Consider the following 20,749-nt stretch of genomic DNA (forward strand, 5'->3'; position numbering starts at 1 on the left):
ACGTTTTGAGTTGAAGGTCATTGGTGAAAGATAACGAGGAAAAGATAAATCAGTAACCAAATTTGGTGCCTAAAAATTAGCAGCAATCTGTAAGCCACTTCACTGTTTGATGTCTTGAATTTTGATTTACACTCAGGTATGTTGCGATTCCATTTTGAAAACGGGTTGGTTAAAAAAAAGGTGAAAAAGGAAATTCATCATAATTTTTTCAAATTTTCAAATGATAACTTTCAATTTTTGTACCTAAGTACTTATAATTATGAAAAGTTGAGTTTTCACCTTGAGTGAAGACTTTGCAAAAATAAAATTATCCGATTATTTGATGAACGCTAGGTATCTTTGATAAAGTAATGCATCATTTTTGTAGAAGTATTTAGTCTTTATTACCAACAACACTTCATTCTTCATCATATCTGAAGTAACCACGCTTAACGCTTAGTTTCAGAATTCATTAAATCAAACACCAGTCCATATTATGTACAATGGTTACCTAATTGATTGCCGAACACGTTCAATAATTAATCACTGTTCATTTTATTAAAATTTTTAATTATCAATCGTGACTAGCTAAAAGCAAATATTTTCAATTATTCTAATATGTGTGATAAATAGGTACACAATACTTACATTAGGTAGGTACATGGAATGTTATTCTTAACTAATCTTGTAATAAGCTCTAGACTCACAATAAGTAATTTTTATTTGAATATTATTCAGTGTGTTTCTGGCAATTTATTATTTTTCTATTTTTTTTTTTATTTTTTATTTTTCAAGTATGTGCTTAGTATTTATTAGGATAAAAGCGAACCAACTTACTGTGAAGCCAATTGATGATAAAATATGATTTCAAGATTGCGCGCTATTTAATTTTACAACTGATTGTTCTTCCTTCTCCTTCCACATCACACATCCTTACATCGAACATTTTCAATCAAACCACTTGCCTACATACTACTACGAGTAGGTATTTTAGTTATGAGCTGTACCAATAAGATATGAAACTTTCTATTCATAAAAATAATGTTACACTCACTTTTCAAAGATCAGTTAGGTATGTATAACCTTATCTTTTCCATTGCAAAAGTAATAAGGAACCAATTCAATTCAACGTTTATTCATTAAATTGTCGAAGATATTGAAAACTTTCCTCATTGAACTACTGCAAACAATTTCACAGAGGAAAAATAAGGTTGAATGTGATCGAATAAGAATATAGGTAAGAAATTGATCGTATCTGAGCTGATCTGATTTGATACCCGCTCATTTGTGAAGAAAGTGATAAGATGTGATTAAATTAGTACAATGGAATTAATTCAACAAAGAGAAAGTTGAAATCAATGTAATCAGTTTCGTTATGAATCAGCCTACAATTGATGAAACAGAAAAGTTGCCTTTTCAAAGATTTAAATTACTTCGTCTCGATTGTAGCCGCTAACAAGGCTCTCTTTGGGAATCCATCCTTTCATATTTTCAATTGTTTTTCTAAATAAAAACCAATAATCTGTAATTACGTAGCTTTTCAAATGTATTCAGTTAGGTAAGTATCACTTTTTCAGAATTTTGGAGAAAAAAAAGGATGATCCATAATTGGAAACTTACTTTGCAACGAAAAGTGTTGGTTTATTGTTTAAAAACAATGAGATAGGAGAGCCTACCAAAATTCACTTTTCTGAATTCATCTTGTAAAACAAAAAAAAAACTTTCGTAAAAAGTTCATTTTTAAAAAGTAAAGTAAGGTAAAAATGACTAATAATTATGTATCCAAAATGGATCAAGTTCGCCACAGACAAAGCTGGAATAAGCAAACAGACACATAAAGCAACATGAAATTTTCTTGCACGAGTAAAGCACCAACGAAAATGAGCAAAATTGGGGAAAATACGAAAAAAAAGCGATAGGATCTGTAGAAGTCATAAATCATTTGCGATTAGTTATCTATGGAGTGAGTCGGTCTCTTTAATAATGCGCACCTACTTAAATCATTCGAATTAATGACAGGCTAAATCCTATAGTCCTCTTTGTTGAAATTCGAATTTATGCGAATAACAAATTCATCAAAATAATTATAATGAAATTTTGAAGTATTTTTTTTTTAGCAAAGCAGAACAATATAAATACTCGAGAAACGAATAGTAAAAATCATTCACAATTCCAACAATTACGACTACGAGTTCACTACATTTAGTGCTATATTACTGTACTGTGTACTTTATTCAAAGCAAAAAACATAAAAATGGGTTTCGGTTATTTGATGAACGTTGCAGTTATGGCGGTGTTCGCTGTTTGTCAGTTGGCTATGTATGCTGAAGCATCATTAGGAGGAGGATAAGATACCTTTAATCCTTGATTTTGTATATATATTTTTTTTCAAAAGTATTTTATCTATACTCATCATTATTACTAATAACGCATTCTTCACAGCACTGGAGGTAGCGGCGGTCTAGGCAAGAAGTGATACAACTTGGAGAAATTATTTAGAATCCATCAAGTCATAATCAACCATACATTCAAATCCCAATCGTCACTTTACATACTAAGTAATTTCATAAATTTACCTATGTTTAATCATATTATTGTACAAGTCATAGACAACCTAAAGCTTAGAATTTAAATTCCATAGTACCATATTATCTACTTGGGTAGGTGGAGGTGCACATCTGTCTATTCTATCCGTTATCTAGAATTTTATTCTTATTCGTTTATTCGCATGGTAATAAAATAAATACAGCATCCGTAGTAATTTACTAATTGAATTTTCATATATGTATAGTAGAATATTATGGGCATTATTTTGAAAGTTTGCATATTTCGGGTGTCGTACCGACGACGTTCAAATTCCTGTAGAGCCCTCAATTTTTCGATTGGACAGCTACAATTGTTTCGCGAACTAACACTATGGGTTCCTCATGATTCGGTTTGAAAAAATGAGTAGAATCAATAACAGATAAGCGACCGAGATATTTCCTTGAGAGAACTCAGAAAAATATGTAGCTTTAAATATAGTTTTTATGGAACAATATTCTAGCAGACACCATCGAAAAATTCCGGAGAAAAAATTAATTCTTTTGAACAGTTTTTCCAAATTTGGGCCCTCTGCATGGTGATTTGAACGTTTTCAACGTGAATTGAAAGTTTGTGCGATACTTTTTCTTTAAAAATAAAATTAATGAGTAGGCAATTGTGTTACATCGTAAGTAGGCAATAGGCAGGCACATAAATGAAATGATGAGGTAGAGCAAAATTGACTCGACCAGCACAAGATGAGAACAGAGAACTGCGAAGTGACAGCTGACCTGATACGTTGAGGTTTTCCAATTCAGTAGGAACTTCATAGAATCCAGATTTAAACCAGTACGTACAGTAAAAGTAAGAATATTATTCAGCCATTTATTGAAGTTATTGAAGCATCAAGGTACTCTTTTGAATCTTGGAAATTTACACGTTGTTTTCTGAAAAAAGTAATTAAAGTTTTAAAAATGCTCAAACTGGCCTGACAATTTGGCAGAGTATGGTAGTTTGAGTAGGGAAAAAAATCTTTAAACGAGGATTGGAGGTCTATAAGTATAACAAATTATCAAACAAAATTATATTTTAATGCAGCTGAAAACTCTCGAACTCGCCATTCAAATTTGAAAATATTTTCCGATTTTTCCGAGAAAATTATTCTAAAAATTAAAAATGGAATCTAAAAAACAATATTGTACCTGTTAAAAAGATAACAAAAAATTGATTATTTTGCACATACTCGTAAGTCATCATTTTATGAACATCTTCATTTGGAAAAATCTTTCATTCGAGAAAATCCCAAACAATTTCCAGCAAAAAGAAAATATTTTCGAACGTTTTCCATCAAGAAAATGGGTACATTGGCTACAAATTTAGATTTCATTTTCCAAAAAAAACACGTACAAAAATACGAATTAAAATCAATGATAAATCTATCATGCGAGTTACTTGTATTTTGAATTTCTAGCTTATTTGTTAATGCATATCGCAATATTGCAAGTTTATCTATCTCAACTAAGCATTAATTTATGTCTTATGTCTAAAAAAACATTTATCAAAAATAATTTCGTAATTTTTTGCTTGCTGAAAAATAAAACTAAAATGCAACATTATCGTAGGTATCACTTTGGAGAAAAAAATAGTTTTGACAGGCGATAAAAAATTGTACGAGTTTACGAGCATACTTCGAATAGAAAATTCAACCAACCTAAATTTGAAAAGTCGAACAGCGAAGAAAACGTACAAATCTCGTGAATACGCACCTTCTTTTTCAACTACGAGTAGTAAATAAAAAATGAAACGATTGTATTCAATCAGTGCAGTAATTTTAATTGTATTTCTGTTGAACCATTCAGTAAATAGCGATTCAACAAATTCTCAAGCGCAGGGAGAAACTCACTCATCAACGACAGGCAATGGGATGGCCTCAGGGAGTGGCACAGGAAGTGCATCAACAAATACCACGCCAAATGCAGCGCCTGCTCCAGACTCGGATAAAAGCTCAGGTGGGTCTGGATCATTGAACCCATTAAAAGGTGGAAAAGCGGGGTTACTAACCGGCAGTATGTAAATTTGCTTCACTGCGAAGTGAGTTAATATAGATGAAAAACTCATTGGTTAATCTGATTTAATTCGAATTACGATAAATGCTCAAGTTTATTTGTTTGTTCATTTATTTTTTTGTTTCAAAGGTTGATGGAAGCTGTTCTAATTTGGTTATCATACCTATAGCCTAGGAGTATTTATACGGTTTAAAAGTCATACCTGCATTATTCGTTAGCATTTTTTAACAGCAATAAAAACAATGAATTTTGGGATATTATTTAGTTATTACGTAATTTAATGTATTCAAGTACATAAAGAATTGTAGAGAAATAGAATGAAATAAATTTATTTAACGATTACTTTTTGGGTTATTATATACATTTCAAGGGTCTTATTACTGTGAGTTGAGTTTTTAATTTTTGGAATACCTATTTTAAAAAACTGGATTTACCAAGTATTACTTCAAAAATTCCTGAAATTCAAGATTTTGGGAATCTGATACTTTACAACAGGAATTCGAACAGTCTGCTTCTCGAATCGGAAAAAAACTAATTTCAAATTGAATTTTTCTTCAAATACGAGAAAAAATTGAAAACCAAACCTTTACTCCCCAAACCGAAGAGGGGTCACATTTCCACGAGTTATACGAGTAAGTATTGTTTTTCCCTTCCACGGGCATTTTTTTTTTACAAGAAAAACAGAGCTCATCTAACAATTTTTTAGGTTGTCTGCTAGGTCATTTGTTAGGTAGATACCTACTTACTTACTGCATGTTAATTTATCTAAATTAGTAGGTAATATACACGGTCGTATAATCATTTTGAGAAATACATACAGTTAGGCCTATCACCATTCATTTCGTAATTCACATGCTTAGAAAAAATATTGAAATTTCAACGAAACGTTATCACATATTTTCCGAATAGAAAAACTACAGCGTTGACATGTGAAAAAAATTATACGAATTTATGAGTAGGTATGATACACCTCACGTCAGATAAAAAATTTAACCAACGTAAATATGAAAAGTCGACCAACGAAGAAAATACAAATATGTACTGCATCTCGTGAATAAGGACACTTTTTTTTTTCCTACAAGTAAAATGAAACAATTATATTCAGTCGGCGTAGTAATTTTAATCGTGTTTCTACTAAGCCATTCGGTAAATAGTGATTCGACAAATTCTGAAGCAAAAGGAGACACTGAAGCATCAACTACGGGGAATGGGATGTCCTCGGGTAGCGGCACAGGTAGTGCATCAACAAATACTGCGCCAAATGCAGCGCCTGCTCCGAAATCGGATGACGACTCAGGCGATTCTGGATCATTGAACCCATTGAAAGGTGGAAAAATCGGGGCCATGGAAGGCAGTATGTGAGTTTGCTTCACTGTGAAGTGAGTTAATCGATGAAAAATTCATTTGTATCTGACTACTTATGTATAGAAATCGAATGAAATAAATTGATTTTAATGATTATTTTTATTTCTGGAGTTATTATTTAAATGTACGATTCTACCTATAAACTTTCGAGTACACCCTCCCATTATTTTAGAGTGAATTAAAAAAATTTCCAAATATCACATAAAAATTCCTGAATTTTAAGATCTTTCCATTCTGAAATTTGATAAAGATCTGATGCTTCCCAACATTCAAACACGTCCACTTCCGGGCTGATTTCAGTTTCCTAAAGCGAAGTTCGACCAGTTCTAAGGCTCTATAAACAAAATATTCGTGTCATCGTTTTTTTTTTCAATTTTAGTTCATTAAAAAGACTGAAAATCAAGTTGGTGAATGAGTATTGTAGCGGAAGCTAATTTTGGAAAACATTAATCGAGAAAAAAGCTGCAAATTTGAGAATTTTAGCTACCTGGAGGTATTTTTGACCAACCTTTAGCAGAAAAAAAATCAAAAAAATTGCGAAAGCGAAATTAAGTAAACACACTTTCTCTGCGAAGAAAAAGTATCAGGTAGATAAGTCAATTTGAACTGATACTCGTATAAACTCATGTTCTAGAGCCTTTAGCAAGATACTCACACTGGTTCAGGTGAATCTTTCACCAAGAAGTCACCAGAATTCACCAAGAATCACCAGATATTCACAAAAAATTTAAAAGGCCATGAGGACATTCTCGTGATTTTTTTCACCAATAATTCGCCATAAAAAAAGACAATAAACCCACTTGGTGACTTCTGGTGAATCTGTCACCAAAGAGTCAACAGACTTACAAAAAAAAATTTCTAGGGTCATGAGGACATTCTGATGATTTTTTCATCATAAATTCATCCAAAAAAGTCAAAGAATTACTTGCTGACTTCTAGCGAATCTGTCACCAAGAAGTAGATAAATTCACCTGAAAAAAAGCAAGAAACTCACTTGGTGACTTCTGGTGAATCTGTCACCAAGAAGTCGCCAGAATTCACAAAGGAGACACCAAACTATCAAAGAAAATTTCCAAGGTCATCCAGACACTCTAAAGAGTATTCAAAGGCCGTGAGGACATTCAGGTAATTTTTTCACGAACAATTCGCCATAAAAAAGATGATAAACCCAATGATGTCTTCTGGTGAATCTGTCACCAAAAAATCACCAAAGAGTCAACAGGCTTACAAAAAAATTTCTGGGGTCATGAGGACATTCTGGTGATTTTTTTCATCATAAATACCTACATTCTGAAAAATTTTCAAAGGCCACGAGGACATTCTCGACATTCTCGCGATTTTTTCAGCAATTTCAATTTTTAGGTCATTTGTCAAGTAAGTAGGTAGAGGTACTGCTGGTTTATCTATCGGAACCAGTAATACCTACTTACATGCCTACCTAAGTACATATTATTATATTTTTATTTTGAGAAAAATAATTATCATCACTTATTTCGTAATTTATGCGCTAAAAAATAATATTTCAACAAAACATTATCGCAACATTTCTTGAAAAAAAAATCATAGCGTTGGCAGGTAAAAAAAATATATACGTGAATTTACGAACCCGCCTTAAATTAAAAATCTAACACAGTTTAACTAAAAAAGAGAACATCGAGGCAAACACACGTACAAGTACTTACTTTGTCCAGAATAAGCATCAAGTCAAGCTGCAAATTTTTTTTGTGCGTGTGTGCAAAATGAGAAAATTTTATTCAGTCAGTGCAGTAATTTTAATCGTTTTATTGCTGAACTACCATTCGGTACACGGCGACTCAACAAGTGCTCAAGCAGGAGGAGTCACTCACGCACAGAGCACAGGAGATGGATCGGCCGAAAGTAGTGCCTCAGGCAGTTCTGGAGCTAATACCTCCACAAACGGTGGAACTCCTGCCAATAAGGAGCCGCAATCAGGTGGGTCTGGGATAAATCCATTGCATGGTGGAAAAATAGGGTTACTCACCGGGAGTATGTAAATTTGTTTCACTGCGAAGTGAGTTAATTGAAGAAAACATAATATTATACCTATTATTTCTTTAGTTTACCTACGTCGTACCTAATTTAATTTGAATCATCCACGATGAATTTCAAATATTCGCTTACTTGCTTGTTTATTTGTTCCAGTGGTTGGGGCAAGCTGGCCTAATCTCATTCAGTGGTTATCGCGAATATTAAACTTGGATTTGTAATAGTGTATTCTTCTTGTTAGTTTTTCGGTGATATTAAAAATTACTAAACGTGTATGTACTTACTCGACTTATTGCTATTAGTATTTTTATGTACTTTTTATCACTTACGTAGAGAAATAGAACGAAATAGAATTAATTTTAAGATTGGGTATTTTTGGTGTAGTTATTTGAATTGTCAAAGTTGAAAAAATGAAGCATTTCAATATAAGTAATACTTAAGCGTTGTTTCGTATTTTTTTCATTGTGATAAAACATATTCTGGGTAATTTCAGCGGTCCGATTTTTGTTAATCTGTAGATAAACGCCAGAGAGTGAGTCGATTCAACTTTTTTCAAAATTTGATAAAGCTTTGCATGTCTTTCTGTATACATCTTGAAACAAAAATAAAATTTACTCTGAAACCACAACGTGAGTAATGAAAACTGAAGATTTTAACAAAATGATATCCTACTCGATTAAGATTTACTGATATGAACTAAAATTCGTTCTTTTGTAGCAGGAAAAATAATAGTTTGGTAAGGGATGCGGGTAAGTAGCAAGTGCATATGAAATAATAATTTGTTCGATCAACATCTGGTTATTGGTTGAATTTGCCTTGTGCAATACCGAAGTGCAATGTACCCACAATCACAGGTGCTCAGCACTCTTTTTTCTACAAAACTTGCAATTAGGAAAGTTTTTAAGCAGCAATGGTGTAGTTACGTACTTTCGTACACGTGCAACAGTACAAGTAAATGAAAATTAATACAGTAATTTTCATTGCTCATATCCACACCATCTCGACAGGAGACCATCCCTACTCGAGAATGAGTATTTTTCGGGACCTAAGGTAAAGTAATTTTCGTTATGAAAATTACATACAAACAGAGAATGTCTCGTTTGAATAACTAAATAAACTTTACGAATACATGTTGGTTACTAACTATAACTGCATGTAGGTAGAGGTACCACGTTTTGTTGTTTTCATGCTTCAGCAATTCACACTTAATATCAACGTGAGGGATATTTCATAACTAACTTTTGGAACGAACCAGAAATATTTTTAATCAATTCTTTAGATTATCAAAAGTTTACAGCAAGATTACCCATACGATGAAGTGTTTTTAAAATTAGTGAAGATGCATCTTTAATTTTTGTTTTGAACCCTCTCCTCCTTCTTATTTTGAAACTTCCATCAGTTTTCAGAGCAATTTCCTGTAGGAAGAGATGGTACTGAAAAATTAATGAGAAGTTTTTTCATGATTTTTTTCGATTTTTATCCAATTTTTATATTTTGTTTAGAAATCTAGCCAACTTATTTCTAAAATTATTCTCATTACAAAAATTTCGAAAAAATTTGAACCAATAATATCAGCTACAACAAAAACTTTACTAAAATTATTAAAACCAAAAATTTACAAATAATTTTTGTGGGAATGTTCCCTGTTAAATTGAGCGAAATGTCCCTGCCTCCACATTTGCAACATTTTTTCAATCTCCAATGCTTCATCAGCAGAAAAATTACGTACAACAGCTGAAAACTTGAATTTGAAAGATTTTGGACATGCTGTCTCGATCTAGCGTAGTCGTATCAAAATCCGAGTGAACCTCCTCTCACCCTAGGAAGTTGGTACTTCTTTAATGTATAGCTTTTAAAAAAACGGGTCATTTCATGAGGTTCTTTCGAAAAAACGAGCACATTGCAGACCATTTTTCATTTCACTTACATACGTATTGAGACAGAAGTACTAATTGAATCAGTCATTTCGAAAACCCCATTCTGAACCTTTTTAAAATTTTTCAGGAAATGAAAAAAACTGTTTGTGCGCTTCATTTTCATGGTATAACAGTAAACTTGTGCAGTAATCGATAGGTCTTATGATTACAAATATTTCTGTACCTTTACCAGAACTTGAAGTTTTGTAGGCTGCGAGCAATTCCATTGTGAAATATGTGGAGTTATGGGGTTTTCGAAATGACTTTTTTTTAAAACCTGAAAAGTGACACGTAATCCTAGAAAATCCACTAACTACAATACCCAAAATGATTGAGTATGGATTTTCATTCATTTATTGAAGTTATACCTGCAATCTACGACTCAATTAATGTAATGTAATAAAGAAGCAACAAAAATGTTATCCATTTCACGGCATAAATTAAAAAATTGAATTACGTTGATGTTCATGAAATTAATGTTCTTTGTTTGTCTTATAAAAAAATGATTTCAAAAACCCTGTAAATGCAGGAGTTATGGGGTTTTCGAAATGACAAACGCTGAAATATGCACTTTTGAGCTACCTTCCAACTTTATCCGATAGAGCTCGCAAAGCACCATCAGAATCAGTGAAAAACATGAAAACCCCTTAAATGGTGATTTATGGGGTTTTCGAAATGACTGATTCAATTAAAATATGAATTTTGATACGGAAAAATAGGTACAGGCCACTCGATAAAAATTCTGAAAAACCCATGTCGAGTACCTCATAAACTCGGTTGTCCACGTGTTAATGATAATCCACGCGAAATTTCCACTTTTTTTTCTAGAACAATCTTTAAAAAAAAAATAATAAAATATGCAATATTGGAAAGCAAAAGTGGGTACGTTAATTTTTTATATGCTGTTTTCAACATTATCTATTGACCATAAAATGGGAAGGCTATCTAATATTTCACCTTACAATATGTTGCAATGAATTGATAAGCAAATTCTTCCATATAATTACGTAAAATGCACAAGATTTAGGTACATAAATTAAACCTCCTGCATTTTGAAATACGCGAATAAAAGGTAAGTAGGTAATAGAATTTTGATTTTCAGTTCGGGATATCGGGGTAAAAAATAACCAACCACAGAATGACTTGATATACCTACTTCATCAGCTTTAAATTCAAAAAATAATCAACGAAAAAAAGGAAAGAATAAATGAAACATTTTTTAAATTAAGAGAACACAAAAAAAAAATACTCGAAAGTACCTATGTACGAGTATAGCTATTCCTCCTTCGTTAGTCTCAAAAAAAAATCTAACAAGAACAAAACAGTTACTTTCAACATCGACAAAATTTGTTCGTCTGTCAAAAAAATAAATTAATATTTTCATCCAAATCCGACAAGTAAACTTCATTCGACACCATTGGGAACATTCTCGAAATAAAAAACTCTCCACTCAACAGTCATCATCGATATAACACCCACAACCCACACATCCAGCAACCAGTTTCACCTCTAAAAGTACTTACTGATATAATAAGCTTATAATATTAACACTGGCCAACTCACCAACTCTTGACCACTCTAATACTTGAAACCTGAATTCATTTGCAAAACAATTGTCAGCTATAAAATGCAGTTCCGCACACTTCGGTTTCGAGTAAAAGTGAACGAGTCTCTACTAATCTACATCGGATTACTCATCTACACAGCCTGTGGCTATTTTTTTCAGAATCATTGGCCGGTCCAGCTATACTCGTGCATTATGCAATTGCTTTCTTCGCAAACAGTTCTTTTCACAAAAGGTATTTCCGAATAAACATTGATTTATTAACTAACGACGAGTGGAAAAAAATTTCCTGTATAGTGACCACTGACCAGGTGGACAGACCTTTTTTTTTTGTTTCAAAAATCTCGTTTTTCCACTCTGACCGCGTATAATTATCTTGTTCGAAGAAGAGTCGGAGACGAGCCCCTTTCTAATGTTTTTACAGGTAAACAGGATGGCTTATACTCGCAAATTCTTTTTCTCTTTTTTTTTATTCTTCAACTAACGTAGGTACTTCAATTACTTTTGTTTGTATGGATAATGTACTAGATAATGCAGGGCAGGGAAACGCGGTAAAGATTTATATGTACAAAGGAAAATTGGATAACTTGAAGAAATTGAAGTATGGCAAGAATGATATTACAGAAATCACTTATCTAATAGTATTAAATCTATTACGAATAACAGTCTGTCCACTGTCCCGTATCTAGACCGATTTGGTTACAAAACACGAAAAATATCTACGTGATTTGACCATTAGAAAATTCTCCATTCCCGTTCATTTATGTAACAAAGGTCCAAGATACTCGGACAAAAAATTTATTTCCAACAAAAACACCCACCTACACGACGGAAAAGTGTTGCGAAATGTACGACGCATCGTAGCTGAAATAAATTAAAACTCGTATCATAAATTCGCCCGCATTTTCAGACTTTACTACACACGACGAAAGGTTTTTTTTGAAAAAAAAAAAAGAAGAAAGACGAACACATTTGTTTAACACGCGTATTATATGACTTTTTAAATTTATGTCAGTATTAAGAAGGAAAATTCAACGTACCAGACTGTCTGGCTGGACGTGCTGATACAACACAACCAGAGAGTCTCGTACAATCTCGTCGCTTTTATTGTTAAACACAATTTTTAAATTCAATTACCATGCCGGATTAAAATGGGGCTTTGTGATTTTGCAAATGAATATGAACATCTTGATAGAATATACACTTTTTTTTTTGCCTGGTTTTACATACGAGTGTTGCGGCTTGACGTAATTTTGCACCAAAGCCAAAATTCACGGTTTATGAAAATAAGCATTGAAACTTGACTCTATAAAATTCAAATTGTTTTTTTTTTAGAAAAATTGGCGCCTAGAGTGTGACTGCAGGAGCTATTTAATGTTGTGATTTTTTTCAATGCATGCATCTATTTTTTTAAAAATACCCACGAATAGGTTTTCATGCAAAGCACGATTTTTCAGGTAGGCTAATGAAACTGGGTGCCCACCTCCCTCCACAAAAAAATTTAATGAATAACTCGACTATAATAATTATATGAATTAGAAGGCGTTGGCGAGCTACATTCTTATTTTTCCAAACTTGAAAATTTAACAAGCTATAAATGCATTTGAAAAAAATAATCAAAAACCACAAAATATTTGCGAAAATGAATGGTATTTCACAGACTACATATTAGCGAAAGGAGAATGTAGATTCTTAGCTGATATCGTAAAATTCTGTCGATTTAAAAAAACCAACCAAATACCTACAATAAAAATGAAGACTATAGGCAAATAAGTAGGTACATATATGAATAAAAAATTCAGATTTTAGGATCAGGAAAAAATCCTTCAAATAGGTATCATTTTTTAAAAATCCAGTACCTATATTGTATTTTCTTCAATTTTCAAATCAGGCAATGAGGCAAAATGTTGCATAAACAAATTTGATTATTTTTCAAAGGAATGAACTGAAGGACCGGGGGGGGGGGGGTAATCCTTATAATAATATATACGAGCATGTAGAATTATATGCGATAAATTTCGTTATTATTTCATGTCTACACTCACGAGGAAAAAAAATTGCATCGAGGTAAGCACCTCATTTTTAGAATTTTGCGAACATTTAAGTACTTACGGCTCACGAAAAATATCAAATTCTCTTGAAATCTATTCGTGATGGTCTCGAGCTTTTCTAGAACCTCCGTGAAATATTTAGGAGTTTTCCAAATTGAAAAAAAAACATCTTATAGAAGTCGTTTGATTGCCTGTCTGTCTATCTAGCCTCTTAAGGTCGCTGACCCGTCTGCCTGACTTCTCAAGGTCGTATGCCGTTCAGTTTGCCTGACCTCTTAAGGTCATTGACCCATGCGTCTGATTTTGACTCCATAGTTAGGGCTGCCCTTTCACCAGTCCTACTACAAGATTATTTTTAAAAATTGGATGGGTAGGGAAAGGGAAGTGCTCTGACGTCGGGACCGAGTGCTCAAAACAGCTCTATCATGCTCTATCCTCGAATATAATTTTTACTGATTTTTGCTGCATAGGTAGGACCTATCGTTTCGCCAGCCCAGTCCTACCCAAGGTTTTTTTTAAGTGGAAAAAGAAGGCTGCTCTAATGTCCAAACTGGGTGATCTAACTTGCCCCAACGATGCTCTATTGCTTTAAAGGGATACCCCTTCTCTTTCTGAAACTGATGGGGCCAGAAAAATCTATCTTAAGTCAGCCAAACAGCGATTCGCAGAAATTTCAAAAATTTTCCTTTGAATAGAAAATGCTTAATTTTAAAAATAAGCCAAAATTCGAAAAATTTTGGGCTGCTAGAATTTTGGATTTGGGGGTTCCAGAACATGCTCTTTCTAAAAATCACGGTCCCGTTCAAATGGGAGGAGGGCACCTACAGCGGTTCTCTTGTCATACTTACCTAGTCATTAAAATATCAAACATCAACACTGTGAAAGTTGTAAACATTTTCAATGATTTTATACCTTTTCTTTCAATGGATACTTAATTGTCCCAAAATTTATAACAAATTCAACATTTTTCATTTTCCATACCAAATTTTCGAGACATACCTGTATAACCAATTTTAGGAGTACGATTTGCCTACAAAACTGTCGACATTTTTAAATGACTTTTTAACCGGACATTTTCTTGTCATTTTAGAAATATTTTGTGATCACATAATCGAATGTAAGGCGTATGAACATTTTTCCCAAACGTAGAAATTTTGACAATATTTTATTCATTGCACTTTTTTTTTTTGAAACATTTCCTACAATTTTGCTATTTTTTCGATTTTTAACAATTTTTACACGATTGTTAACTTTTTGGACACCTTGAAAAAAATAGGAAAGCTTTCAAATAGGTACCTAAATGTATGTAATTTCTGAAACAAGAAGGTAGGATTAAAGATGTCACGTTTTTTAACAGCAATTTTTACGGTACTGCAACCAACGTCAGTTTATGATATTTTTAATGCTTCCACATATTGTGCAATAAACACCTCGTAAATCACATTCATGACCGATCACTGATTTAAAATATCAACCTTCCAAGTTCATTGTTGCCACATATCTATGAGTGCACCTCAAAATGAGACGCAAAGCTCCTCATATATTTTTTAAACACATTGTGTATCATTTCATTAAAATAATAATAATGATAGCTTACTCAATTTCTATTTTCTATGTGTATTTTTGGAGTGAAAATTCTTTACTCACCTGAAACAATTAACAAAAAAAAAAAAAAATTAAAATTTGTTGATTGTTCAAGTTTTCTTAATACGTAAACGCAAAAGTGAATACAATCGCGAAATGTTTACCTAAAACCCGGATTTACTTAAAAAGAATAGTAAATGAGTAATTTTCTAGTGTCAACGCTCCTATTTTTCAACATCCAATGAATAAATTCCCTTTTTTTGAATTTGAAAAAAATCTTCCTCTCTCCCCTCTTTTCTTCCAGCGAACTCACCAGTACTTTAAAAATCTAAACAAATTCGAAATCTGACAAAAAGTTTTCATTTTCGCTCCAACGATTTCGAACCGTCTCTGTCCGAAGCATTTACTATAACTCATGTTCAAAATGTAAACTTCTACACCGTATAAGAGGATAGAAATACCCAGAAAATAATGGAAAACATTATCAAAATTCAACGACATTAAAAAAATATACGACTGTATTTACCAAACATAATTACACATTGTTAAAATTGACAGAAATGGGAGTTTCAAGTAGGTACCTACAGAATGAAATCAATGCACCAAAACTCCCCAGTCTACTCTACTCGCAAAGGAAGCCGACTACACGTATAATATAATAGCTTTATTTTCATCATAGCAGCGAAAACAGGAAAAGAAAATTCATCTCATAATAAAACGTGTGTTTCTCATTACATAAAAAAATAAACCATTTCAACGTAGTCGAAAACTTTTAAAGTAAATTACCAACTTGGAAACAGCAGTAGAGTCGAGTAAAATAAAAATAAAACACAAGGGACAGATACACAATAAGAGTTCATTTCGGCTCCAAAAAAATAATATAATTTCCAGCTCCGTGTTCCGGTTCAACGTGACTAATCAATACAAAAATAGAATACTTTGTGCCTCATGTCAAGCATTAGGCAATACATAAGACGCCTATATGACGCATCTGTCTGCGATATACGAGTAGCATTCGTCGAAATATACAATAAATGATTTATCATGTTGTAGCTGAAAGTACACGAGCTGAAAAAAATTCCCCGGTTACAAATTGTATTGAAATTGGTCGTGTCATTTTCCCACGCTTTTTTTCGACTGTCAAAATCAAAATTATCGTTAGGTAAGGTTTTTCGGTCGAATTTTTCGATTGTTTTTGAATAATTTGGTATTTTGACGGGTTTCGGTATCGGTTTCAGTTTGAAGGACCAACGTTGATCTGGAAAAATATCATTTGTTTTCTTACGACGACTTAAGCTCGTCTTGGAGCGAAAAAATGTTCGATGTGGAACTTATTTCAAGTGGGCAGGTATAAGGGTGAATTCTTTACCTATCGAAATATTTTTTCTACTGTTTACATTAGCTTTAGTAAGGCTCACGTCCTCTATAGAGTAGAATAAACGAAGCAGTGGACAACACTAGGATGTAATTTTTATTCGGTTCTAAAATTAAACCAACAATACATCGGTGTCAAATGGATTGACTGAACGACAGGTAAATTGATATCAGCCAAGTACCTACATCGACGGTAAACATTACAAGACTACGTCAATGGGTTAAAGATCCTGAGTGCGATTTCGGTAGGAAAGACTGCCTACCTATCAATACGAATAGCCAACTTACCTATCGTACATTTGTGTAGAATAAGCTGCATTGAAAACGACCCGGCGTAATTTTCAATTACTGAGGTACCTCTTGGTATAATTTTAGTCCAGAAATTTATCCAGGTTGCATAAATCATCATGTCTATTGGTTTGTCAACACCATAGTTCACACTTTATACACCTTTATGTATAATTTTCCTAAATAAATATTCGCACCTACGTTAATTACTCGTCGTTCACGTAGATACTAGGTACATGAGCCTTCGTTCATTTATCTTGCATTTCGAGTAGGTATATTTTACTCGAAAGGCGCCGATAACTAAAGTCGACGATATAGTACCAGTGAACTCTAATGCTTTACGAGACTGAATTTTATTTCTGCCTCCAGAAAACCACCCCTCTACTCGTTAACACGTTATTCTTCATAAATCTTCCCTTCTCTACAGTAAGTATATCTTTGATTCGCCTACTGTTTTATTTGTTTCAAAAGTATTATATACTTTTTTTTCAACCTTTTGCTCCTCTTCTTCTGTAACTTTTCCTTCTTATAAATACACTTTCTTGATTTTTATTTTCATTTAACGTCTTTTTCTTTAGAATGACAAACATCGCGGGGCCGGGTTATACAGTTTTTAATTCACCTCGAGGTTCTCACATCGATTTTTTTCTCCACACTTGTATTTTTTTTTCTTTATGAAATGAAATGAATATAAAAAGATGTGTCGCTTCATATTAAAAACACGTAGACAGGCTTTTAAACTTTTGCACAACCACAAAAAAAATTCAGAATCATTAAAAAATATTACGCATTATTTTGGCACTTGGCCGAGTATAATTCTGAAATATTTTTTCCATTTTTCCATAATTTTTGCATTAAACAAGTTATCTCGATGTTAAGATGAAAAATTACCGTGTATAAAACGTAGTAATCACCAAAACTCGAAAAACACAATAGAGTCGAGTTATTTTTACGATTTGGTAAAAAATGTACAAATAAATTACCTTCCTCTAAGGGAAATTATACAAAATATATCTTTAGAAAAGTCTTCAAAACATTCATAGGTATATAGCTCGAGCAAAAAAACAGTTTAATAACTCTTATTAAAATGCTTAGGTACCAATTTAAGTATCACTTAGACGAAAAGTTACGACTTTCGAGGGATTTTAGATAGCAGAGGAATTTTTCATGGTTTAATTATTCGTGCATCGTGTGATTGTTCATTTTTATTCAGTAGAGGAGGGCAGAGAGGTGTAGATTTTTGTGTTACAAGGCTGACGTGTGTATACGTTCATGTTTGTATGTACAACAAGTAGGAATCTGATGTGATTTTTTTTTTCAAAAAAAAGGTAACAAAATAAAAAAATGAGAAATCGATCATCGACCAATCCCACGAAATTCTATTATCCAAGTGAAATTGTACACGAATAGAACATAAATTTCAATTTTTCAACACAAATATCGCTGTTCAAGAACTCACCCTTTGAAATCACCTATTTTGCGAATATACGAGTATCATGTTCCATTTACATTTTCTTTTTAGTAAATTTTTTGAAATTTTTTTGATCAAAGTTGTTGATGCTAAACTAGTAAATAATATTTTACTAGGTTAGCATGCGAGAAACCCGCCCAGGGGGAGAGGGAAGCGACTTTTGTCCACGTCGAAAGACGGTCACCCACCCTACGGCAAACAACTTCGAACTTCAACAATAATTCTAGTGAAATTGCATACATGAAGAAATAAAACATAGTTGAATAAGTTGCTCATCCGTCAATCGAAGGAGCAACAAGAGAACTTACTGAAAAAAACCTGACGATTTCAAACTTTGTTTTTATGGGTCAAGTTTCATTTCAACCATGGGAATGAACAGGACTTACTTCAAAAAACATGATCATTTCATTTGAAAGAGTTATAATGTTTTGTCGATAAAAATTCATGATGAATAAATCGCCCAATCAAGTCAAGCTTTCTAAATTTTCTCGAAATATTTCAAAAACAAAGCACCATCCAAGGAAAAATTAATTGATAATTACTCTTATATTGGAAGGAAATTCTTGGCTCTGAAATATCGTTTTTTCTCGTTTTTTAAGGCTTTTAATTTTTTTCAAACACCGATTTCATGTATTGAAAAGATACAGAAAAAAACGTCATTACATTACTAATGATTCAAATTGTACTATTTTTTCCCCACGAAAAACCGCAAAGATGAAGTCTTCTGAAAAAACCTGATTACAGTGATTAAATTTTCCTGGCAAGAAATATTACGCTCTTAGATTTTATTTATTTTTTTCTCATGAAAACTTGAGTTTTTCACCAAAAAAAAAATTCTTGAATGAAAAAAAATGAATTTTTTTCAGCACAAAAAACGAAACAGGAACGGTACCTAAACACAATTCCAAACTCCAGAAAACTTTTTGGTTTAGATGAAGAAAAATCAAAAAATTAAAAAATAAATCACAGTTTAAATTTTTGGCTTTTAATTTTGTCCTTCAATTTTTGGCGAATTTTTTAAATTCATATCATGGGCTTTTAAAAATTGAAAATCAAAACTTGTGATCAAGATCAAATTCAAATGGAAAATTGGCTCTACACCTCACCTCCGATCTCTCAAATCGATTGAAAGAAGTTTGAACCTTTTTGGAGTCTTTAACAAATTTTCTGGTTTTTCAGTTCTCATATTGAAAGGGGGGCAAAAATCCGAATTAGCAATTTTTTAATATCATTTTTGACCGTAAGAAAATTCAAAACTCCACTGAAGGCTTCCGAATGACTTGAAACCACCATCAATCGATTCACAAAAATCTAAAATAAATTTTTATGTTGACACATTTGTTGACAAGAATTTTTTTATTTCTACAAACCTATCTAGCAAGCACGGTCTATCAACTTAATTATTGGAGGAGGAGGACATTTTCCATTTGAACTGGTATAAACGAATTTTGAAAACTTTCACCTCAATTGATTTTTAGAATGCCATAAAATCAGTTAAAAATGAATAAAAGTCACTAAAATTGTAAAAAACATGAAAAATTATTAAAAGAATGCCTCAAATGACAGAAAAATGGTTGAAAATTGCTAAAAATTAATAAAATCAGTATCATTAACAACTTTGAATTAAATCTTGCAAAAAAGGCTTCATACACCAAAACCTGAAAAAAATGTTGTCAAATTTTATTGAAATGCCATACGTAAAAGCAATTTAGAATGTTTGAAAATCGTTGAATTGCTCAGAACATAATCCAAACAAAACATAACAAAACGTCTTCATGATTTTTTTTTAAAATATACTTTTATTGCACAAGTGGCCTTATATCTGAACAGAGGTTTTTAAAGTTGAAATAATTCATCTGATTAGCACAATTATAGCACTAAACGAGAAATGACATTAGAATCAAAATTCGACCCAATGACCAAATCACTTTGCTTCCTTGTACAGAGTCTTTAATATCAGAAAAGGTCATGTGTAAAATTCAATCATAAAAGCAGAATCCGTTTCCATGACTAAAAACTGATTTGCTCCTTGAATTGTTGAGATAGACAACTTATTCGTCAGATTTACTCCCAGTAGGTAGATCCTAAACATGCAGCTGAGCATTTATCAACCAGATGCTCAACATGAGCTTTGCAAGTATAATACCCACTTCCTATATGTTTTCAATAAATGTTTGCAAGAGCCTTGATCCTGATTGGCAGAGAACACGATATTTCTCCAACACTCAGACGTAAATTCCCACGCAATTTTTTCAACCTTATCGGAAAACTTTTGAAAAATATACATATATTGCGCATTGTTTATTATTCTAATTTCAAATTCTTTATTCAATATTGCAGACATACTGATCGTAAAACTATTCGAATAATTCTTCCAAGAAATACTTTCACTGTCAAACGCGTTACGAAAAACTTTCCAAAAAATAGACTAACAATAGCGTAGAATAAAAACTCGACTCGAAGTCTATTTAGATAAAAGTCGAAAAAAGTTTTCAAAACGAACGAGAAATTAAAACATTAATACATGAAATGAAATTCACGACGAAATTTCCATACATTTT

At 32.5% G+C, this 20,749-nt stretch overlaps 3 long non-coding RNA genes across 3 annotated transcripts; all 3 read left to right on the forward strand.

The window, feature by feature from the left end:
• The first annotated feature begins 2,210 nt into the window (after positions 1–2,210).
• On the forward strand, positions 2,211–2,744 carry LOC135846440 (uncharacterized). Its single transcript, XR_010558964.1, has 2 exons — positions 2,211–2,351; positions 2,422–2,744. It is a non-coding gene; the product is annotated as an uncharacterized LOC135846440 (long non-coding RNA).
• Positions 2,745–4,103: 1,359 nt separating this feature from the next.
• Positions 4,104–4,910, forward strand: LOC135846439 (uncharacterized). The gene is made up of 2 exons (XR_010558963.1): positions 4,104–4,593; positions 4,698–4,910. It is a non-coding gene; the product is annotated as an uncharacterized LOC135846439 (long non-coding RNA).
• A 2,423-nt stretch (positions 4,911–7,333) lies between these two features.
• LOC135847287 (uncharacterized) lies at positions 7,334–8,385 on the forward strand. Its single transcript, XR_010559134.1, has 2 exons — positions 7,334–7,886; positions 8,097–8,385. It is a non-coding gene; the product is annotated as an uncharacterized LOC135847287 (long non-coding RNA).
• The last annotated feature ends 12,364 nt before the right edge of the window (positions 8,386–20,749 follow it).

This window comes from Planococcus citri, chromosome 5 (genome assembly GCF_950023065.1).
Source record: "Planococcus citri chromosome 5, ihPlaCitr1.1, whole genome shotgun sequence".
Taxonomy (NCBI): domain Eukaryota; kingdom Metazoa; phylum Arthropoda; class Insecta; order Hemiptera; family Pseudococcidae; genus Planococcus; species Planococcus citri.